Source organism: Papio anubis, chromosome 4, assembly GCF_008728515.1.
Source record: "Papio anubis isolate 15944 chromosome 4, Panubis1.0, whole genome shotgun sequence".
NCBI classification, from domain to species: domain Eukaryota; kingdom Metazoa; phylum Chordata; class Mammalia; order Primates; family Cercopithecidae; genus Papio; species Papio anubis.
The window spans coordinates 105,061,007-105,085,513 of record NC_044979.1 but is presented as its reverse complement, the minus strand read 5'-3'; the positions used below and the strand labels follow the sequence as shown (position 1 = coordinate 105,085,513).

The window sequence follows — 24,507 nt, the reverse complement described above, 5'->3', positions numbered from 1 at the left end:
TTGTTTGGTTTCTTTTTGTTTGTTCTGAGACAGTCTCACTTCATCGCCCAGATTGAAGTGCAGTGGTGTGATTTTGGCTCCCTGCAGCCTCCGCTTCCCAGGTTCAAGCGATTCTCCAGCTTCAGCCTCTGAATAGCTGGGATTACAGATGCGCGCCACCACACCTGGCTAATTTTTGTATTTTTAGTAGAAACGGGGTTTCACCATGTTGGCCAGGCTAGTCTCAAACTCCTGGCCTCCAATGATCCTCCTGCCTTGGCCTCCCAAAGTGCTGGATTACAGGCGTGAGCCATCATGCCCGGCCAGGAGAAAATATTTGCAATATACCTCACAGATAAAGGGCTAATACACCTAATATATAAAGAACTCTTAATTCTTTATATATTTAGCTTCTGGAGGCTTCAGGTGTCAGTTTGGTGATGAAGAGAGCGGGAATGATGACACTCTCATTCCTACAACAAGGAAAATAGCTGGACAAACTGCAAGATAACACCTTTTCTTAAACCCTTCAGAAAACTGAAGTCAGAGGACAACCAAAGCAGAATTTCAAGGACAGGTGTCTGCAGAAAGCAATAGGAACTGAGCATTCTGGGATAGGAACTGCTTGACTGAGATAGATGCTTTTGAATGCCATATAAGCTGGTACAAAGATTAAACCAGAAATTTTTTAATGAACTGCTACAGACTTGGTGTGAGCTGGCATGAAATGTGAAGGTGAGCAGGGTCTCTCAGGGAAGATTGGGGAAGTATTTAGAGAAAACTTTCCTATGGTGCTGGCTAGGGGACAGGAAAAGCAATCATTGCTCAGACTCTGCGCACACCTATGTTGTGAAATCTTTCCTAGGAAAAGAAAGCCATTATCTGCAGGGAGAACGGTATCAAACCCATTGTCTGAGGACACTGGTGGTTATCCAGTGAAGCTGGTGAAAGAGAACAGGCAGGAAAAAAAAAAAAAAAAAAAAAACCCTAAATGTTAAAAAACAGTCATATTCCTTGAGAAGGGAACACTTACGAAGGGTACAGCCCCCAAGTCCCAAATTCACAGTACCTGCCTAAGATTGAGGCTTAATTGGAACATCAGAAAACCTGTCACTCTTCCCCCATTACATGAACAAACCTTTGGTAAAAATCACAGTGGAATGTGACCAAGTGAGTTTTGCAAGGCATTTTCTTTCTAGGGAGCAGCACAAAGGAAAACCCAAAACCAAGTTCAAAACAAGGTACCACTACAGGAATTTGAAATCGCTAGTGTCCATAGCAGCAACAAACTCCAGCTTTGGTAACTATAGCAATTACAAATTTCAAATCCAGCCCACCCTAACTAGATTAACACAAATCCTTACAATAAAAACCTAACAGTAAGAAAGATGTTCTTATTTTCAAGCATAAAAATTCTGACCTCTGTGTCTACTGTCTTATACAACATGTCTAACTTCCAGCAAAAATTATGAGGCATACCTAAAGGTAAGAAAAAGCACAGTCCAAAGAGACAGAGCAATCATCAACCAGACCCAAAGAAGATACAGATACTGGAACAACTGGACAGATTTAAGTCACTATGATTAATATTTTAAAGACCCAAGTGGAAAAGATAGATGATATGCAAGATCAGACAGATAATTTTAGCAGAGAGATGGACACTATAAGAATCAAAGGGAAATTCTAGACATAAAAAAAAGAAGTAAAAAATGCCTTAGATGGGCTCATCAACAGACATAGCACAGCAGAAGAAATAATCAGTGAGTTTGAACATAGGTCAATAGGAATGCAAAGAGAAGAAAAAGTGGTGGAAGGAAACGATAGAGCATCTAAGAGCTGTGACACCATATCAAATATTCTAATATATGCATAATTAGAATCCCGGTGGGAGAGGAAAGATGAGGAAGAATAAATATTTGAAAAATAAATGACTGAGAATTTTCCAAAATTAGTAACAGATACCAAACCACAGATCCAAGAAACTCAGAGAACATCAAAAAGGATAAATACCAAACAAATGCATGAATGAATAGATAGATAAACCAAATATGCGTATACAAACCTAGGGGTAAATGTAAACCCATTAAAGAGTATGAGACAGAGACTATCTCACAAAGCCTAAAATACTTATCATCTGGCTCTTTATAGGAAAAGCTTGCTGACCTCTTATCTAAGAGAATGAATAGACTAGGGATATAATGTGAGTTTCTTGTGCAGCACCAAGGGCTTCATTTGAGGTTGATGGTGTTGAACTGAGAACAAAACCAGCCAACAGAATTGTGTTTCTCCAGCTGTAATCAGATTCCCAAGTGTGAACACAGAGAAAATGGAGAGTTGGATTTAGTCATGTTGGGTCAGCTTTCCCTTGGATATAGAAAGCCAAAAAGAACATTGCTCGTGGCCTTCCAGCAATGTCAGCAGCAAGAACAATAAAAGCCAAACAGTCTTCAAATTTACAACTTTTCCTGAAGCAGTCAGGGAGCTGAGATCACAGGGCAATCAAATAACCCAAAATAAATTAAAACGAAAAAGCACATGCAAGGAGAACAGAAACAAGCATTTAATTACGCGGGTCGTGCCACTAGACACAATGGTAAGGAATTCAACTCAAATTGTTCACCAGTCAGTCAGTAAATGCCTAGTATGGGTTAGCAAGGGAATTTGCAATTGTTTACAGACATTTTTACACAGATCTCATAAGGTGCTGACAAAAGATTAGCAAGAGTGCTCAGAAAGCATCCTCCATGGTAAAGCCTGGGAGAACAGGAGCCACTTGGAGAAAGGCATGAAACCCACCCACCCGCGTCTTCCTTATCTCCCCTATAAGTTTTAAACTCTCTTATCTTAAACTGCTGGGGGAAAGGTAACAAACACTGTCCTTTTCACATTACTGGTACAAAAATAGGCCACAGATCCTGATATGGTCCTTGAGCCTTACTTTTACTAACCCCTCGATGCCTGTTTCATATCTTCTCTTTCCAGTTATCCCAAACCTCCTCTCCCCCTTTCATTCTCAGCGAATGACCTTGTTTTCTCCTGTTTTCCTGTGCCCATTGTATATTTCCCAGCTGTATCCTAGGTGCCTACTTCCTGGAATATGGAGTTGATTCAATATCATATTTGTTGAATGAGTGAAACTGTGCAAATTTCCTTGTGCTACATACTCAGTAGTCAATGGATACAACCTAAGCACAACCAAAATTAGGTTTATCTGTATCCTCACCTGCATTTGGTATTGTCACTATTTTTTATTTTACTCATTCTTACACATACGTAGTGATATATCATTATGGTTTTAATTTGCATTTCCCTATTGACTAATGATGATGTACATCTTTTTGTGTTTATTTGCCATCTGTATGTGAAACATGTCTTTATGTATTTTGCTCCATTTCTATTTGAATTGTTTGTTTTATGAATTTTGGATCTTAGGATGTTCTTTACATATTATAGATGCTAATTATTTTTCATATATATGGCTTGCAAATATATTTTCCTAGTCTGTAGCTTGTCTTCATTCTCTTAAACAGGGTCTTTATCATAGTATTGTTGAGTTTGTCTCAATTTTGGGGGAATTTCTGTCTAGTTCTTCTATCAACTAAAATAACTAGTTGAAAATACTAATTCTAGTTTTTTGACAGAGGGATTCTGAAGTCTCCTAGTAAAATTACTTACTTGTACATTTCTCCTTTCACGTCATCTGTTTTTCTTCACACATTTTGTAGCTCTATGTTTGGTGCATATGCATTCAGGATTGCAGGGTCTTCTTGTTGGATTTTTAAAAAAATAATTTAACGATGACTTTTTCTTCCTTCTCTGATAATTTTGTTTGTTCTGAAGTGTGCTTTTTTCTGATAACGGCATAATCACTTCTGCTTTCTTTTCATTACTATGTGTATGATAAATTCATCATTTTCCATCCTTTCACTTTCAGCCTGACTTTATTCTTATATTTGAAGTGAGTTTCTTGTAAACAGTTGGGTAATATTTTTAAATCCAATCTGTCAATGTATGTCTTAATTGGTATATTTACCAGTTGGCCACGTATATTTAATATAGTTATTAATATGTTAGAGTTTAAGTCTGAGATTTTATTTTGTGGTTTCTATTCGTGGTTTTCAATTTCTGTTTTCTTTGTTTTTAACCTTCTTGTGGCAGAACATTTTACTTGAACATTGTTTAGAGTTATATTTTGATTTATCTATTTTTAAAATATATCACTTTACAAAGCTCTTTTTTAGTGGTTCTAGTGATTATATCAACGCTATTTATTACAATCTGTTGCTGCTGTCATTTTACTGTATGTTTTAATCATCAAACTTATTTTAAACTCAAGTTTTACACATATTTTACAAGCTCAGGAAGAAAGTGAAGGCTTGTTTTATTTTATCCATGTTTTTTATTTCTTCCTCTTTGATGTTCCAAGATTCCTCCTTTTATCATTTCATTTCAGTTTAGGGAATTTTCTTTAGCTACACTTTTAGAATAGATGTCTGTTCTAAAAGTTCTGCTGGCTGCATTTTTTTTTTTTTTTTTTTAGTTTTTCTTAACTCAGAGAATGCAGTTTCTTTTCATTACTGAAGGATATTTTTGCCGGACATAGGATTCTGTGTCAATAGTTCCTTTCTTTCAGCATTCGGCAAGTGTTGTGCCATTTTGTTCTGGCCCTCCATAGTTTCTGATAAGAAATCCACTGTTAGTTGAATTCTTTTTCTCTTTTAGGTAAGATTTTGTTTTTCTCTTGTTGTTTTCAGTATTTTTTTTTTAAATTTAGCCTTCAAAAGTGTATCAAAGTATAATATTCAAAGTTCAAATGTTTTCTAAAGTATGTTGTGTTTTAGTGTGGATTTCTTTAGATTTTTTCTGTTTGAGATTTGCTCAGCTCCTTGAAAAGGTTTATATCTTTTGCCATGTATGGGAAGTCCAGTTATATTTCTTTTTCTTTCCTTTTTTTTTTTTTTTTATTTGAGATGGAGTCTCGCTCTGTCACCTAGGCTGGAGTTCAGTGGCCAGATCTCAGCTCAATGCAAGCTCCGCCTCCCAGGTTCACGCCATTTTCCTGCCTCAGCCTCCCGAGTAGCTGGGACTACAGGTGCCCGGCACCTCGCCTGGCTAGTTTTTTTGTATTTTGTAGTAGAGACGGGGTTTCACCGTGTTCGCCAGGATGGTCTCGATCTCCTGACCTCGTGATCCGCCTGTCTCGGCCTCCCAAAGTGCTGGGATTACAGGCTTGAGCCACCACGCCCGGCCTTTCTTTCTTTTTTATGTATGTATGTATGTATGTATATATTTATTTATTTTGAGACAGGATCTCACTCTGTCGCCCAGGCTGGAGTGCAATGGTGCAATCTCAGCTCACTGCAGCCTCTGACTCCTGGAGTCAAGGGATCTGCCTACCTCAGCCTCCTGAGATGGGCAACCACCATACCTGGCTAATTTTTTTGAATTTTTTGTAGACGTGGGGTTTCACTATGTTGCTCAGGATGGTCTGAAACTCCTGGGCTCAAGCAGTCTGCCTGCCCTGGTCACCCAAACTGCTGGGATTACAGGCGTGAGCCACCGGGACCAGCTTCAGTAATTATTTCCTTGAATTCCTTTTCAGCCCTGCCTCTTTCCCGTCTCCTTCCAAGACTCCAATGACATGAATACAGGATCCTTTGTTAAAGTTCCACAGGTTCCTAGGGCTGGTTTGTTTTTGTTTTTTTTTTTTGTTTTTTTTAAAATTCTGTTAGCATTTGTTTTTTCTCTTTTGCTCAGGTTAATTTCTATTGTTCTGTCTTCTAGTTTACTGGTTATTTTCTTCTATCTCTGCCATTCTCCTCTTGTACCATCCATTAAGGATTTTTATTTTGATTATTTCATTTTTGAGTTATGAAAATTTTGACTTTTCTTTATGTCTTCTGTTTTTCTGCTGACACTTTTTCTTCTTCCAACTTCTGTTTTAGGTTCATGGGGTACATGTGTGGGTTTGCTATATAAGTGAATTGCATGCAGTGGGGATTTGGTGTATGGAGTATTTTGTCACCCAGGTAATAAGCGTAGTACTCAATAGGCAGTTTTTCAGTCTTCACCCTCCTCCCACCTTTCACCCTCAAGTAGGCCCCAGTGTCTGTTGTTCCCTTCTTTGTGTCCGTGTGTACTCAGTGTTTAGCTCCACTTATAAGTGAGAACACGCAGTATTTAGTTTTCTGTTCCTGCATTAATTCAGTCAGCTTACTGGCCTCTAGCTCCTTCCATGTTGCTGCAAAGGACATTATCTTGTTCTTTATAATGGCTGCGTAATATTCATGGGATATATGTACCACATTTTCTTTATCCATTCCACTATTGATGGCATTTAGGTTGATTCCATGTCTTTGCTATTGTGACTAGTGCTGCAGTGAACATACATGTGCATGTGTCTTTATGGTAGGCTAATTTATATTCCTTTGGGTATATACCCAGTAATGGGATTGCTGGGTCAAATGGTAGTTCAGTTTTAAGTTCTTTGAGAAATTTCCAAATTGCTTTCCACAGTGTTTGAACTAGTTTACATTCCCACCAGCAGTGTATAAGCATCCCCTTTTCTCCACAACCTTACCAACATCTGTTTTTTTTTTTACTTTTTTTTTTTTTTTTTTTTGAGATGGACCCTCGCTTTGTCACCCAGGCTGGAGTGCAGTGGTGCGATCTCAGCTTACTGCAAGCTCCGCCTCCCGGGTTTACGCCATTCTCCTGCCTCAGCCTCCCGAGTAGCTGGGACTACAGGAGCCTGCCACCTCGCCCGGCTAGTTTTTTTGTATTTTTTAGTAGAGACGGGGTTTCACCATGTTAGCCAGGATGGTCTCAATCTCCTGACCTCATGATCCGCCTGTCTCGGCTTCCCAAAGTGCTGGGATTACAGGCTTGAACCCCCGCGCCGGGCCCTACTTTTTAATAATAGCCATTCCGATTGGGTTAGTGTGGTTTTGATTTGCATTTCTCTAATGATTAGTGATGTTGAACACTTTTTCATATGATTGATGGCCGCATAAATATCTAATTTTGAGAAATTTGTGTTCATGTCTTTCACCCACTTTTTTTTCATGTTTTAAAAAAGTGACATTGTTTTATTACTATCCACAGGTGGGGCCTGCATGATGTGGTGGGTGTGCTGGGCTCAGGGGACGTGTGGGCTGTGAGGAGGAGACGATGACTGAAAGGCTGGAAGGAAAGGGGGTGGGTTTGAAGGCCAGGCCCAAGGGGTCCTCAGGTCCATTTCTGGGAAGGGACAGCCTTAAAGAAGGAGTCATGGCAAGCCACAGCTAGGCCACCAATCAGATTAAGACATTCTGGGAAATCTAACTGCCCATTCCAGTTTCTTCATGTGGTCAAGGGGTCCTTCTGGTTCTTTGTGAAGACAGCCAGCTCTGTATTCATGAAGCTTAGGAACTCCGTCTTGGAGAGACTGCAGTTGTAACCATCCTTTGCAGCATACTTTTGGAAAACAGCAATCAGGGACTCAATGCACCACTCAGTCTCTGTACGGCTGGAGATTTTTGCCATGTTGGAGCTGAGCGATGCGCAGGAGGCTGTGACTGGGAGTGGCACGGAGTACCCATTTTTTAATGGGGTTGTTTTTTTACTTTTGATTTGTTCCTTATGGATTTTGGATATTAGACCTTTGTCAGATGACTAGTTTGCAAATATTTCTCCCTTTCTGTAGGTTGTCTGTTTACTCTTTTGGCAGTTTCTTTTGCCATGCAGAAGCTCTTTAATTTAATCAGGTTGCATTTGTCAATCTTTGTTTTGTTGCAATTGCTTTTGGCGTCTTCGTCATGAAATTTTTGCCAGGGTCTATGTCCAGAATGGCATTTTCTATGTCTTCTTCTAGGGTTTTCATTGTTTTAGGTTTTACATTTCAGTCTTTAATTCATCTTGAGTTGATTTTTGTGTATGGGGAAAAGAAAGGGTGAAGTTTCAGTCTTCTGCATATGGCTAGCCAGTTATCCCAGCATCATTTACTGAATAAGAAGTCCTTTTTCCTGTTCACTTGTTTTGTCAGGTTTGTTGAAAATCAGATGGTTCTAGGTGTGTGACTTTATTTCTGGGCTCTCTATTCTGTTCCATTGGTCTATGTGTCTGTTTTTGTGCTAGCACCATGCAGTTTTGGTTATTGTAGCCTTGAAATATAGTTTGAAGTTGGGTAGTATGATGCCTCTGGCTTTGTCCTTTTTGTTTAGGATTGCTTTGGCTATTTGAACTATGTTTTGGTTTCATGTGTTTTATTTTAATTAATTAATTAATTAATTAATTTTAACCTTATTTACGTTGAAGGAGTATCCCTATAAGTTTTAGAATAGTTTTTGTAATTATGTGAAAAATGTCATTGGTAGTTTGATAGGAATAGCATCGAATCTGTAAATTGCTTTCCATAGTATGGTCATTTTAACAATACTGAATCTTCCTATCCATGAGCATGGAATGTTTTTCCATTTGTTTTTATTGTCTCTGATTTCTTTCAGCAGTGTTTTGTAATTCTCATTGTAGAGATCTTTCTCCTCTCTGGTTAGCTGTATTCCTAAGTACTCTTTTATAAGCTTTTTATTACTTTTCTGTGGCTATTGTGAATGAGATTGCATTCTTGATTTGCCTCCCAGCTTGGACATTGTTGGTGCATAGAAATACTACTGACTTTGGTACATTGATTTTACATCCGGAAAGTTTGCTAAAGTTTTAAAAAGACATATCTAGGAGCTTTTAATTAGAGACTATGGGGCTTTCTAGGTATAAAATTATAGTGTTTAGAAAAAAGATAGTGTGAATTCCTATCTTCCTATATGGATTTATTTTCTTTCTTTCTCTTGCCTGGTTGCTCTGGCTGGGACCTCCACTACTATGTTGAATAGCAATGGGGAAAGTGAACATCCTTTTGTTGTTCTAGTTCTCAAGGCAAATGCTTCTAGCTTTTGTCTGTTCAGTATGGTATTGGCTATGAGTTTGTCATAGATGGCTCTTCTAATTTTGAGGTATGTTCCTTCAATGCCTACTTTGTTGAAGGTTTTTAAAATGAAAGGATGTTGAATTTTATCAAAAGCCTTTTCTGCATCTATTTCGATAATCATGTGGGGTTTTTTTTTAGTTCTTTTATGTGATCAATCATATTTATTGATTTGCCTATGTTGAACCAACCTTTCATCCTAGGAATAAAGCCTACTTGATCGTGGTGGATTAGCTTTTTGATGTGCTGATGGATTCAGTATGCTAGTATTTTGTTGAGGATTTTGCATCTATATTCATCAGATATATTGGCCTGAAGTTTTCTTTTTTACATTGTGGCTCTGCCATGTTTTGGCATCAGAATGATGCTGGTCTTACAGAATGAGTAAGGGAGGAATCCCTCCTCAATTTTTTGGAATAGTTTCAGTATGATTGGTATCCACTCTCCTTATATGTCTGGTAGAATTTGGTTGTGAAGTCATCTGTTCCAGGGCTTTTTCTGGCTGGTAGGCTTTTTATTGGTGATTCAGTCTTGGAACTTGTTATTGATCTGTTCAGGGTTTTCATTTCTTCTTGGTTCAATCTTTGGAGGTTATGTATTTCCAGGAATTCAGCCATTTCTTCTAGGTTTCCCAGTTTGTGTCCATAGAGTTGTTCATAATAGTCTCTCAGAGATTTTTGCTTTTCTATGGGGTCAATGGTAATATCTCCTTTGTCATTTCGATTGTTTTTATTTGGGTCTTCTCTCTCTTTCTCTTTATTAGTCTAGCTAGTGGTCTATTAAACTTACTTGTTCTTTCAAATAATCAACTCATGGTTTTGTTGATCATTTGTATGGTGTTTTGTGTCTCAATTTCATTCAATTCATCTCTGATTTGGTTATTTCTTATCTTCTGCTAGATTTTGGGTTGGTTTGCACTTACTTTTTTGGTTCCTCTAGGTGTGATGTTAGGTTGTTAATTTGAGATCTTTCTAACTTTTTGAAGTCGGCATTTAGCTCTGTAAACTTTCCTCTTAACACTGCTTTAACTGTGTTCCAGCAATCCTGGTATGTTGTATGTTTATTTTCATTAGTTTCAAAGAATTTCTTGATTTCCACCTTAATTTCTTTGTTGACTCAAAAAGTCATTTGGGGCAGGTTGTTTAATTTCCATGTAATTGTGTGGTTTTGAGAGATGTTCTTAGTATTGATTTATGTTTGTTTTTTTTTGTTTTTTGTTTTTTTTTGCTGAGACTTTCTATTTCTCTGGCAAGTTTTTCAATTTTTCCATTTGTTTTAAGCATGCTCATTAGAGTATATTTATGACTGTTGCTTTAAAATCCTTGATAATGCTAATATTTCTTTCATCTCAGTATTGGAATCCATTTATTTTCTCATTCAGTTTGAGACCTTTCTGGTTCTTGATGAGTCATTTTCACTTGAAACCTAGACATTTTGAGTATTATGAGACTGGATTTTATTTAAACCTGCTATTTTAACTGGATATCTCTGGCATCACTCAAGCAAAGGAAGGGGAAAAGGGGGAAGGCACCATCTTGTTGCTTTCAGCATCACCTGAGGTCAGGAGTTTGAGACTAGCCTGGCCAACATGGTGAAACCCTGTCTCTACAAAAGATACAAAAATTAGCCAGGCGTGGTGGCAGGCACTTGTAATCCCAGCTACTTGGGAAGCTGAGGCAGGAGAATTGGCTTGAACCCAGGAGGAAGAGGTTGCAGTGAGCCAAGATTGCACCACTGCACTCAAGTCTGACTGAAAAGAGTGAGACTCCATCTAAAAAAAAATTTAAAAAGATAAGAAAAGAAAAAGAAAAGGCTCAGGGAAGGTGGAAATCTAATTTCCCCACTTGGCCTTTGTTTATATGGTAGGGGTGGAACCACTTTTTTTTTTCTTTTGACTTTTTTGATACTTTTTGTATATTTGTCTTAGTCTGTTTTGTGTTGTTTGAACAAAGTATCTGAGATTAGGTAATTTATAAAGAATAGAAATTTATATCTCACAATTCTGGAGTCTAAGAATTCTGGAGTCCAAGGAAGTCCAAGATCAAGGCGCCAGCAGTTTTGGTGTCTGGTGAAGGCTGCTCTCCGCTTCCAAGATGGTACCTTGATGTTGCATCTTCTGAAGGAGAGGAACCCTGTGTCCTCACATGGCAGACCTGTAAGAGGTGTCCATTACCTCTTACAGGTCCCATCTCTTAATACTATCACATTGGCCATTAAGTTTCAACACCTGAATTTTGGATGGGACACATTCAAACCATAGCAGTGCCCATTGGCGTTTCTGGATTGCCAGCCTCTTTAACTCCAAATCTGAGAAAATGAGGCACAGAGAGAGCCCATGGAACTCATAACCATGTTGTTCTTTGGGTCTCAAGTCTGTCTTCTCTCTACTTTTCAGAGTCTTCTTATGTTTGATTTGCATATAACTCAAAGCGTTTTCAGTTGTACTTCAAGGGAGTAATCAGGAAAAGTACATCCACTCCGTCTTCCCAATAGCAAACATTTGTATTACTTAAATATTTATATATTGTATTTTCATTTTCGTTCAGTTCAAATTATTTTCTAATTTCTCATGTGATTTCTTCTTTGATCCATCAGCAGTTTAAAATTGTGTTATTATGGACACAGGGAGGGGAACAACACTCACTGGGGCTTGTAGGCGAAGGGCAGGGCAGGGGAAGGCATCAGGGAAAAGAGCAAATGCATGCTGGGCTTAATACTTTGATGATGGGTCAATAGGTGCAGCAAACCACCATGGCACACGTTTACCTATGTAACAAACCTGCACATCCTGCACATGTATCCCAGAACTTAAAAATAATAATAATTTTTAAAAATCTTCTAGAAACACACACACACACAAATAACAAAATAAAATAAAATCATGTTGCTTAATTTCCAGGTACTTGGAAGATTTTGATTTCTATAAGTGTTTAATGTAATTTGTAATAGTAACAATTGGATAATATAGATCTGCCTAAGATTAAAGCCGCAGTTTTCTGTACCAACTTTCTCTGCATCCCTGCTTACTCTTTGGAGGCACTCTTCTGTTTTTATTTACTCTAATGGCTATCTTCATAACTCTAATGTAAGTGCAAAAACCTGAATGCAAAAACCTATTTCCTGTATCTTCAATTTCAGTTAATGTTGACTTTCTCTGTATATATGAAATGAGGGTTTAACTTATTACAATAGCCCCATTTCTCTGTGTTTGATACTTAGTATTTTTAATTTTTGGTTATACCTGAATCTTAATTATACAGTAAAATTCTCTATTTCTTGTTTCATTAATTTCGGTATGGTCTCAGTGACAACTTTCTTTTTTACTTATTCAACAATATTTATTGAATAATTAGTAAGCACAGTTTTCAATTTCTTCTTTGACGTTATCAAAAATGTCAAAAGTAATTATAATGTAGTTCAGTTGTTTTTAAAACTTGAGAGCATTATGAAGAACAGGACTTGTTCCCAGTCTTTTCACATCACAGAGATAAAAAATTGAGAGGATCTAGATTTACTCCAACACTACGTAGTACTGCAATGTTGAATTTTATGTTCATACTTATTGTGTTCACAGGAGATAAATTTCTCATTTACAAATAAAAATGTAAGTTTAGAACAGAATGTTTTAAAAAGGTAAAAGCATTCACTGCATACTATGTGCCAGCACTATACTTAGGACACGCATTTGTATATGACTCTTATCCCACTTCTCTTGTAGAATAGTTATTATTAAACTCATTTTGAGATGAAGTGATTGACTGACAGCTATTGAAGGATTACTTGAGACCATGGAAACTATAACTTGTAGATTCAGAATTTGGGGTTTAATTCTGATATCAAATATATTTCCTGCTATATCGAACATAATAGAAATCTACACTTGTGAGACGCGGAAAGATGTTTATGATGTTTAGTGATGTATATTACATTAGCATTGATAATGTGATCTCATTAGGTAGTATTGAGTAACTCTAATTTCATGTTTTAAATGCCTAGGGGGAGGACTGGAAGGATAATCACCAACTTTTTTCTTTTCTTTTTTTTTTTTTTTTTTGAGATGGAGTTTTGGTCTTGTCACCAGGCTGGAGTGCAGTGGTGTGATCTTGGCTCACTGCAGTCTCTGCCTTCCGATTTCAAGTGATCCTCCTGCCTCAGCCTCCCGAGTAGCTGGCATTGCAGATGCCCACCACCACGCCCAGCTAATTTTTATATTTTTAGTAGACATTTGGTTTCACCATGTTGGCCAGGCTGGTCTCGAACTCCTGACCTTGTGATCCGCCCGCATTGGCCTCCCAAAGTGCTGGGATTACAGGCATGAGCCACCGCGACTGGCCAATCACCAAAATATTAAAAATGGTTAGCTCTAAGAGGTGCTTACTTTCTCTTTTCAACTCTTTATTTTTTGACTTTTTCCCCCAGTGATCTCACGTTAGTTTTCCAGAATGTATAATGTTATTTTTAAAAGACCTCTGAGACATGAACATTCTGTTGGAAATTTTTTTCTCTTGTTATTTTTCCTTTGTCTTTGAACTTTTAAAAATAGCTTGCAGATTGGAAAGAACTGGTCAATTAAATCTTCTGCTTGGTTAAAATTGTAATGGGCACAGGAGCTATTATTCCATTCTGTTCCAGTTTTTATAATATATTTTACATTTTATGAAGAAATAAATTCAAGGTTCTAAATGAAGTGAATTATGAAATGTTTCTGTAAATCTTTGTATTTTTCTATTAATCACCATAATTTAATTATATACTTTGATATTGACTTACAGTTATTATTATTTATATTACAGAATTGGTTACCACATATATAATATCTTTCTATATAGAAGCATAATGTATAATTTTGAAGTGACTGATTCCCAAGTGAAATGATCTAAATGAATTTGTCAGAGTTTATAATGTCTAAGGCAACCATTACAAAATCATATTTTGAAAAGATTATTATTATGAAGAGAATGTATTTTCCTTCATTATCTCTTTGTTTTTATCTTTTTAAAGGTAATCATAGCCTCCTGGTATCGCACATTCATGGGAATAATGAATTTATTTGGACTAGAAACTAAGACCTGCTGGAATGTCACCAGAATAGAACCTCTTAATGAAGTTCAAAGCTGTGAAGGCATGTTTCTTCCAAAAATGCTGTCATTTGTAAACATTCTTCAACATTTAATAATATTATGATTCACTTTTAAGAATTATTGTAAAATACTGTTGTTGATTTAAAAAAATTAGAACTGACTCACCTCAATGAGTATTTTCCATTTTAAAGTAGTTTTCTGAGAAGGCTGTGTACTTACAAATTTGAGTACAAATTTTGGAATTTGAGTATTAACATATCCCATTGTAAAGCAATCTTGACTATAAGTCAGTCTTCTATTTCAGAATGTGAGATACAGAAAGATGTTTTTTGGGGTAGCTTCAATATATAAATTTTGAAGATAGATTAGTCAAATATCTATTTGTAATAGCTAATGTATAAATGTATGCATACATATTTAAAAATCAGATATGTAATAATAGATTTAGAAATATTACTTTTTTATATATGTTCATAGTCCATTAGTATTAATAAAACTCTTCCTATTTATTTTATTATTTATTATTTATTTATTCCTATTTATTTGTCAAAGAACCGCTTTTGGAATCATCTAACAGCTTTTCAGGATACATAGTGGTCACTTCCATTTAAGATTTTTGCATTTCAGCACTTTTACAATTCAAGTATGGTGCTGTCCCTTGAGACTGTTGTTCAGAGCCACATGTATCTCTTTTCATAACACTAACACTGTTGTTTTTTCTTTATTTCTTCAAATTTTTAACAACATGACTTACTATATTTTATGAATGAATTTTTAGACTTATTTGTAACAACATTCAACTCTTGGAATATAAACTAAATCTATTTTCCTTGCATTTTTTACTGATTCCCTCAGTAAAAATAGAATTGATAAGGATGTGTGAGGGGCAATTATACTTTTTTGTGTACAATGTAAAGGATTGGAGAAAATGCCTCATAAAATGGGAGACTTTGCAATGATTCAGTCAGCTGGAAGGTGTGACCCTGTCTGAGTGGTGAAAATGATCCCCCAAGTATGGTGTTAGTTACATTCCCGATAAGTGATAGGTTCGTGTTTGGCACTTGGGACACAGAGATGAACCAGCTAGACGTGGAGCCTTACCCTCATTGAGTTTATACTGTAAGGGGGCTGTTAGCAGTTACAACTGTGATAGATATTATAAATAAGAAAATAAGGTTCCCGACATTAGGAGCAAGAGAGGGTAAGTATTTTAAGAATAGGGAATAACATATTCAAATATCCTGAAGCAAGAGAGAATTGAAAGAAGGCTAGAATTCCTGGAAGCAATGGAGAAAAAAAATGATGTGAAATGGTGCTGGGAATATAAGGAGGATCAGATCATGAAAGGCGTGCACTGGCGAAGGATTTTATACTTTATCCATTGAAGAATTTTAACAGATTTTCATTTTAAAACATTATTTAGTCAATGGTATGGAAAGAATATTAGAAAAGGGACAAAAGTAGGTTCAGGGAGACCAGGCAGGAGACTTCTCTATTCTCAGCAAGTGACTGCAGGAAAGATAATGTGGAAATGCCTGGGTGTGAGAGAGATTTTGGAAGTAGAATGGACGAGACTTGGTCATTGTTTGGTAAGGGAGGGGAAGGTGAGTGAAGAATCATGTGAAACGCAGTTGGGTTTCTAGCTTAAGTAACTGAGCTCCTTTGAATGGTAAGAAGCATTTGAACAGCAACAGGTTTGTATTGTTATGTTTCCTTGTGTATGCATTAATTTGAGGTACTTAAGACACCTCAGAGTGTGGATATCAAGTGGCTATCTGGATATGAGAATAAGGAGAAAGTTCTGGATTAAATGTAGAGTTGGAGTCATCTGTATATAGATCATTGGAGCCATGGATGTGGAAGAATTTCTTTATGGAGAATGTGCAGATGGAGAAATGAAGGGGGCATTTGACAGAGCCTAATGTGGTCCAATATTAAAGAGTGGTAAATAAAACAAGAGAAGTTACTGGAACTGACTGAAAGGAGTGATCAGAGAGGCAGGGGGAATCAGAAGGCCAGCCTTCAGACCTTGGCTCCAGCCAGTTAAAGTGAAATAACCTTTGACAAGTTGAATATCCTATGTTCTGTTTTCTTGACCATAAGAAAAGTATTTTTATACCAGCTAATATCATAAACTTGTTCTGAGAAAAATGTGGGGTGATTGTAAAGTACATATTGCCACACACATGCACAATATTCTATATGGAATATACTAAGATTCTAGCTATACATAATAATGGATCAAATGACTGGATCATTTCATATAGACTAAAGCTCTACCCTGAAGTCAAAACCATATCTTAACTCTTCCTAGAGCCTAGCAAAAGATAAAGATAATGCAATGGTTTTTCTTTCGTATTCATTAAGTGGTTCTACAGACAGTTCCAGACACTGAACACTAGCAGCATCAGCTAAATAAATGTGAATCCCCAACAAATCATTACAGTATAATAGTAATTCCTTAGAGGAAAGTACAAATGCAATTATAAAAAGTGTAAGGTATAAGTGTAACTATATAATACCTCATTAAGAGTGAGCTTACATATGTGTATGTGTATATATACACACACACATATATACACACACATATATATGTGTCTGCATACACACACACACACACACAAACTCTTATAAGGGCAAAGAATTAAACACAGCAGCAATCTGGAAAGCAAATGCTTTCAGCAAATTCATGAGCTCTTGATTGCAAAGCACTGAGATAATTATGCCCAATTGCTTTAGAGTCATATATTCATTAAACACTGATTATCTGTATCTTTTCAAAGGATTGGGAGATCCTGCTTGCTTTTATGTTGGTGTAATCTTTATTTTAAATGGACTAATGATGGGATTGTTCTTCATGTATGGAGCATACCTGAGGTAAGACTACTACTGAATTAAGAGACCTTCCAGTGGGCTTATACAGACTAGCTAATATTTTTTGATTAAATGAAAAGGAAAATTAACAAGATTAGATTCATATCAGGAAAGTTTGTGGATTTATTTGATTTTTCAGAAGCTTAACCAATATCCCCATGTAACAGAACTGGAGGTGCCTAAAATTCCTATCTCAAATCATCCCTTTTTTTTTTTTTCTTTTCTTTTTCTTTATTTATTTTATTTATTATTATTATACTTTTCAAGTTTAGAATTTTAACTTGGCTGGGTTTATTACATATATGTATACTTGTGCCATGTGCAGTCTGCTGCACCCATCAACTCGTTATTTACATCAGGTATAACTCCCAATGCAGTCTCCCCCCTCCCCCTCCCCATGATAGGCCCCGGTGTGTGATGTTCCCCTTCCCCTGGAGTCCAGAGTAGTCCTCATTTGTTTGGATTCCACCTATGGGTAGGAACTTGGTGGTGTTTGGTTTTCTGTTCTTGTGATGGTTGCTAAGATGATGGTTTTCCAGCTCGTCCATGTCCCTACAAAGGGCCTTAAACTCATCTGCTGCCAGCATAGTATTCCATGGGTGTATATGGTAGCACATTTTCTTAATCAATCTGTCACTTTGATGGACATTTGGGTTGATTCAAGTCTTTGCTATTGTAAGATAGTGCTTTTAGTAAACATACGTGTGCATGTGTCTTTATAGTAGCATGATTTATAATCCTTTGTTGCCATCCCAGTAATGGGATGGGTCATATGAATTTTTATCCTAGTTCTAGATCATGAGGAATCCGCCATACAACATAGTGGTTAGAACTAGTTTACAATCCCTGCTGGTGTAAAGAGTAATTCCTATTTCTCATCCTCTCCAGCAGCACCTGTTGTTTCCTGACTTTTTAATGAGTAGCCATTCTAACTGGTGTGAGGATGGTATCTCATTGTGGTTTTTGATTTGCATTTCTCCTGATGGCCAGTGATGATGGGCATTTTCATATGTCTGTTGGCTGTATGAGTCTCTTCTTTTGAGAAATGTCTGTTCATCCTTTACCCACTTTTCCCGTTGGGGTTGTTTGTTTTTCTTATAAATTTGTTTGAGTTCTTTGTAGGTTCTGGATGTAGCCCTTTGTCAGATGGAGTAGATTGCAAAGAATTTTCTCAATGAATCCAGGAGTTAGTTTTTGAGAAAGATCAACAAAATTGACAGACCACTAGCAAGACTAATAAAGAAGAATCAAAATCCGGCCATGAGAATTAAAAGTAATCGAGGGAATATCACCCACCGACCCACCAAGAATACAAGGAAGGCTTCTTAAAATGCCAAGGAGGAATGCTATAAAACACCTCCTACACGCAAAAATAGAAGCTACAAGAGAGCCTAGGAAATGGATAATTTCCTGGACATACATCTTCCAAGACTAAAGCAAGGAGAGAAGTTGAATCCCTGAATATATAGACCAATAGTAGGCTCACAGTTGAGGCAATAATTAATAGCCTACCAATAAAAAGATCCAGGACCAGATGGATTCCACAGCTGAATTCTGAAGTATAAGGAGGGAGTTGGTACCATTCCTTCTGAAACTATTCCAATCAAAGCGAAAAAGAGAAGTCCTCCTAACTCTGTTTATGGGAGGCCAACATCATCCTGATACCAAAGCCTGGCAGAGACACAGCAAAAGAATTTTAGACCAATATCCCTGATGAACATCAAAAATCCCCTCAATAAAATACTGGCAAACCAAGTTCAGCAACACATAAAAAGCATCCCACCATGATCAAGTGGGCTTCACGTACAGGATGCGAGGCTAGTTCAACATTCATAAAATCAATAAAACATAATCCAGCATAAACAGAGACAAGACCAAGAAACCATGATTATCTCAATAGATTACAGAAGAAAGGCTTTTGAGTAAAATTCAACGGCCCTTCATGCTAAAAAGCGCTCAATAAATTCGGTATTGATGGAATACCTCAAAATAATAAGAGCTATTGCCAATGGAAGCCCACAATAATGCGGAATGGGGCAAAACTAGAAGAATTCAGCAGAAAACTAGCACAAGACAGGGGATGCCCTCTCTCCACCACTCCTATTCAACATGGTGTTGGAAGTTCTAGCTAGGGCAATTAGGCAAGAGAAAAGAAATCAGAAATTGTCCAGTTAGGAAAAAGAGAATTAAATTATCCCTGTTTTTGGGTGACATGATTGTATTTAGAAAACCCCGTGTCTCAGCCCAAAGATAACCAAAGCTGATAAAGCAACTTCCAGCAAAGGAATCCTCAGGATACAAAATTAATGTACAAAATCACAAGCATTCTTATACACCAATAACAAGACGACACAGGGAGAAAGCCAAATCATGAATGAACTTCCATTCACAATTGCTCAAAGAGAATAAAATACCTAGGAATCCAACTTACAAAGGGATGTAAAAAGGACCTCTTCAAGGAGAACTACAAACCACTGCTCAGTGAAATAAAAGAGGACACAAACAAATGAGAAGAACAATACCATGCTCATGGATAGGAAGAATCAATATCGTGAAAATGGCCCATACTGCCCCAAGGTAATTTACATGGGTCAATGCCATCCCCATCAAGCTACCAAATGGGGTTCTTCCACAGAATTGGGAAAAACTGCTTTAAAGTTCATGGAGACCAAAGGCCATGCCAAGACAATCCCTAAGTCAAAAGGAAGAGCAAAAGCTGGAGGCATCCTGCAGCTACCTGACTTCAAACTATACTATAAGGCTACAGTAACCAGAAACAGCATGGTACTGAGTACCAAAGGAAACAGAGATATAGACCAATGGAACAGAACAGAGTCCTCCAGAAATAATACCACACACATCTACAGCCATCTGATCTTTGACAAACCTAGAAAAACAAGAAATGAGGAAAAGGATTCCCTATTTAATAAGTAGTGCTGGAAAATTAGCTGGCATAAGTAGAAAGCTGAAACTGGATCCTTTCCTTACTCATATACGAAAATTAATTCAAGATGGATTAGAGACTTAAATGTTAGACCCTAATACCATACAAAATCCTAGAAGAGGAAACCTAGGTAGTACCATTCAGGACATAGAGCACATGGGCAAAGACTTCATGTCTAAAACTGCCAAAAGCAACAGCAGCAAAAGTAAAAATTATGAAATGGGATCTAATTAAACTAAAAAGGCTTCTGCACAGCAAAGAAACTGCCATCCAGAATTGAACCAGGCAACCTACAGAATGGGGAGAAATCATCCCTTTATACTGTTGTTTAAACAGATTTCCTAACAAAGGCTTTAATGGAATATCTCCTAGTTCATGTGTAAAATTAATAAATAATTGGAGGAGATCTTTGGTTAGCAGTAATAGCAGCTTATTTCTAATTGTATTCTCTAAGGATGAAATTAAGAAAGCAGTAGGAAAAACTGTGTATCACATGTGGCGGGCACTTACATCTGCTAGCCTGTCTTATCTTGATAAGAGTACCACGGGAAGCAGCAGGGAGACCTGTCTCAGGTGATAAGTTGAAATTAATTTCAACAGTCATGTGTTTTGCCCCCACACTTAATTGCTCCCTGAGATAAATTGCTAGTTTTTGTCAATGAAAACTAAGGTGAAGTCAGTTTTGGTTACATCTAGGAAAGTATCTGCCTTTCTCACAAAAGGACAGACTTAGCTGCCCCTTATCTGTTTCTTCCTGCTTTCATTACACTAAGATGTCATGCCCAGAGCTGCAGCAGTCATCTTGTGACCATAAGGGAAAGGCCATAAAAATAGCACATATATCTGACCTACCATCCTTCTGCTGCTGAACCAATGCCAACAGATACTTACCTTTCATTTTCTTGTTGAATGATATAATAAACAACATCCATATTGTATAAGCCACCTTTGTTAGGTTTTCTGTTTCTTTCAGTGGAACATATTCCTAGCTGAATCATCAGATTTCTTTACAATGTTGTTCTTGTCGTGCAAAACATTTAAAATTAAAATTAATAGTTTTACTCTTTCAACAAATATTTATTGAGTTTTCATAGTGCTTATGTCAATATAGAGATTAATAAATATACACACTCTTTGTTTTAGGAAGTTTTCAGCATAAAAAAGGCTAGCATAGAATCAATGAAAACTAGTGACATAGTCAGTGTTGTACCAGGGATACTATCCAGCACAGTACATAAAAAGAAAAGTAGTAATAAGTATAAGCATTGGAAAACTTGAAAAAAAAAGAAATAAGTGTTCTTAAAAGTAGATTACATAGTGTATCTAGAAAAATTTTTAAAGTGTATGGATATAGTATTTGCAATAATAAGAAAATTTACAATGTTACTAGATGTAAGCATTAATATTAAAATTCAAAATTATAAATTTTATACTTCAGCATCAAATAGAAAATGAAATTTTGAAAGGATGCTATTTAGAATAGCAATGGACTTCCATTTGTATGTTGTTTAAAAACAGATTAAAGTAAATCATAGTTTGATATGTATATACAAATGGTTATGTTGATAATCTCAAAAATCAGGTCAGTAGCTGATTCTTATCTTGGAGGCTGGCAAGTGGAGACTCAGTATAATCATTTCTCTATTTCAGTTAATTATATGGTGACTACATGGATATTACCTTTACAATAGTTCTATGAGCTAGAAATTTTAGGCACCTTTCTATATGCCATATAGAAAAAAATATAAGCTCAATAAAGTATTTTGAGGGAAAAGGATTGCTTTGAGATTGTTTGGGCAGGTTTAAAAATGTTCTATGTGTTTTAAAAAAGTTCTGTTTTTGGGCTGGGCGCAGTGGCTCACGCCTGTAATCCCAACACTTTGGAAGGCTCATGAGGTCAGGAGATTGAGACCATCCTGGCTAACACGGCAAAACCCCATCTCTACTAAAAATACAACAACAACAAAAAATTAGCCGGGCGTGGTGGCGGGCGCCTGTAGTTCCGGCTACTCAGGAGGCTGAGGCAGGAGAATGGCGTGAACCCGGGAAGTGGAGCTTCCAGTGAGCCGGCATTGCACCACTGCACTCCAGCCTGGACAAAGTGAGACTCCGTCTCAAAACTAACTAAATAAATAAATAAGTTCTGTTTTTCAAAATAGTTTGTATTTCTTATCCTTTTTGTTTTTTAATGTGGAAAAATGTTACAAAACAATGACTAAAACTTTTAAAAATCAGTATATTTCATTGGGAGGGCTACCAAAGAGGTGCTAATTTCTCTCTAAATTGGTTATATAGTCCTGGAATATAAAATACACTATTAGGCTCTATCTAGCCTTTAAGAAGGATATACAGATTCAACCAATATTGACTGTAGAGATGTAATCAAAACTGTGAGGACATTGGAAACTGGCATTTGAGGAACAAAAGAAATAGAAATTTGTGGAAAACGTTTGTATTTGTTACCATGGCTACCCTCCCCACTGACACTAACTGGGAAGGCAGATTACTTCTGTTCTTTCGGTGGCTGACCATAAAATGTTAACATACAGATATAATTTCTTGAAGTATAAAATACATTGATATCCTTCCCCTTCTTCCAATCAAACAAGGAGTTTTGAAATGCTTTTCTTCAAAACATCCTCTCATATCTATTTTTTTTTATTATTATACTTTAAGTTCTAGGGTACATGTGCACAACATTCAGGTTTGTTACATATGTATACATGTGCCATGTTGGTGTGCTGCACCCATTAACTTGTCATTTACATTAGGTATATCTCCTAATGCTATCCCTCGTCCCGTCCCCCACCCCATGACAGGCCATGGTGTGTGATGTTCCCCACCCTGTGTCAAAGTATTCTCATTGTTCAGTTCCCACCTATGAGTGAGAACATGTGGTGTTTGGTTTTCTGTCCTTGTGATAGTTTGCTCAGAATGATGGTTTCCAGCTTCATCCATGTCCATACAAAGGATATGAACTCATCCTCTTTTATGGTTGCATAGTATTCCGTGTATATGTGCCATGTTTTCTTAATCCAGTCTATCACTGATGGACATTTGGGTTGGTTTCGAATCTTTGCTATTGTGAATAGTGCCGCAATAAACATGTGTGCATGTGTCTTTATAGCAGCATGATTTATAATCCTTTGGGTATATACCCAGTAATGGGATAGCTGAGTCAAATGGTATTTCTAATTCTAGATCCTTGAGGAATCCCCACACTGTCTTCCACAATGGTCGAACTAGTTGACAGTCCCACCAACAGTGTAAAAGTGTTCCTATTTCTCTACATCCCCTCCAGCACCTGTTGTTTCCTGACTTTAAAGATCACCATGCTAACTGGTGTGAGATGGTATCTCATTGTGGTTTTGATTTGCATTTCTCTGATGGCCAGTGATGATGAGCATTTTTTTCATGTATCTGTTGCCTGCATAAATGTCTTCTTTTGAGAAGTATCTGTTCATATCCTTTGCCCACTTTTTGATGGGGTTGTTTGTTTTTTTTCTTGTAAATTTGTTTAAGTTCTTTGTAGATTCTGAATATTAGCCCTTTGTCAGATGGGTAGATTGTAAAATTTTTCTCCCATTCTGTAGGTTGCCTGTTACACTGTGATGGTAGTTTCTTTTGCTGTGCAGAAGCTCTTTAGTTTAATTAGATTCCATTTGTGAATTTTGGCTTTTGTTGCCATTGCTTTTGGTGTTTTAGTCGTGAAGTCCTTGCCCATGCCTAGGTCCTGAATGGTATTGACTAGGTTTTCTTCTAGGGTTTTTATGGTTTTAGGTTTAACATTTAAGTCTTTAATCCATCTTGAATTAATTTTTGTAAAAGGCATAAGGGAGGGATCCAGTTTCAGCTTTCTACATATGGCTAGCCAGTTTTCCCAGCACCATTTATTAAATATGGAATCTTTTCCCCATTTCTTGGTTTTATCAGGTTTGTCAAACATCAGATGGTTGTAGATGTGTGGTATTATGTCTGAGGGCTCTGTTCTGTACCATGCTGTTTTGGTTACTGTAGCCTTGTAGTATAGTTTGAAGTCAGGTAGTGTGATACCTCCAGCTTTGTTCTTTGGCTTAGGATTGTCTCTGGCAATGAGGGCCTTTTTGTCTCCATATGAAATTTAAAGTAGTTTTTCCCTACCCTGTAGAAAGTCATTGGTAGCTTGATGGGGATGGGTACGAATCGATAAATTACTCTTGGGCAGTGTTTTGGCCATTTTCACGATCTGGATTCTTTTCCTAATTCCATGGGCATGGAAAATGCTCTTCCATTTGTTTGTGTTTTTGCTAAGGTGTGGCGAAGTAGTAGGTTTTGCTTTTAAAGTATTTTTGCAGGTTTTTAGTACGGAAGGTAAAGTTAGCGCGAGTAAGCGGCGGTTGTTTGCAGCAGTGGTAGCGCGGCGGTGGTATATGGCGGTGGCTTTTGATGGCAGGCAGCATAGCGCGCAGAGCGGGATATAGGGTAAAGTGGGGCAGGCACAGGCATAAAGAAGGGATACGATGGCGGTCCTTAGCGCAGCGGCATACAATTTTCAAAGCAGGCAGTGGTAGCCATGGTGTAGGGTTTTGCCAGCCAGTAAGTGCGGGAAGAGCGGCGTTGTTGCAGGCAAGCGGTAGGCAGCGGTGAGCAGCCACAAGGCTTTATGATTTAAACCGTTCCACCGGATCCAT

The 24,507-nt window shown here is 37.2% G+C and overlaps 1 protein-coding gene and 1 pseudogene across 1 annotated transcript in view; one reads left to right on the top strand and one right to left on the bottom strand.

The window, feature by feature from the left end:
- LOC101021573 (probable C-mannosyltransferase DPY19L1) overlaps positions 1-24,507 on the top strand; it is a 66,699-nt gene that overhangs the window by 10,421 nt on the left and 31,771 nt on the right. The window lies entirely within an intron of this gene.
- LOC103882904 lies at positions 7,137-7,643 on the bottom strand (annotated as a pseudogene).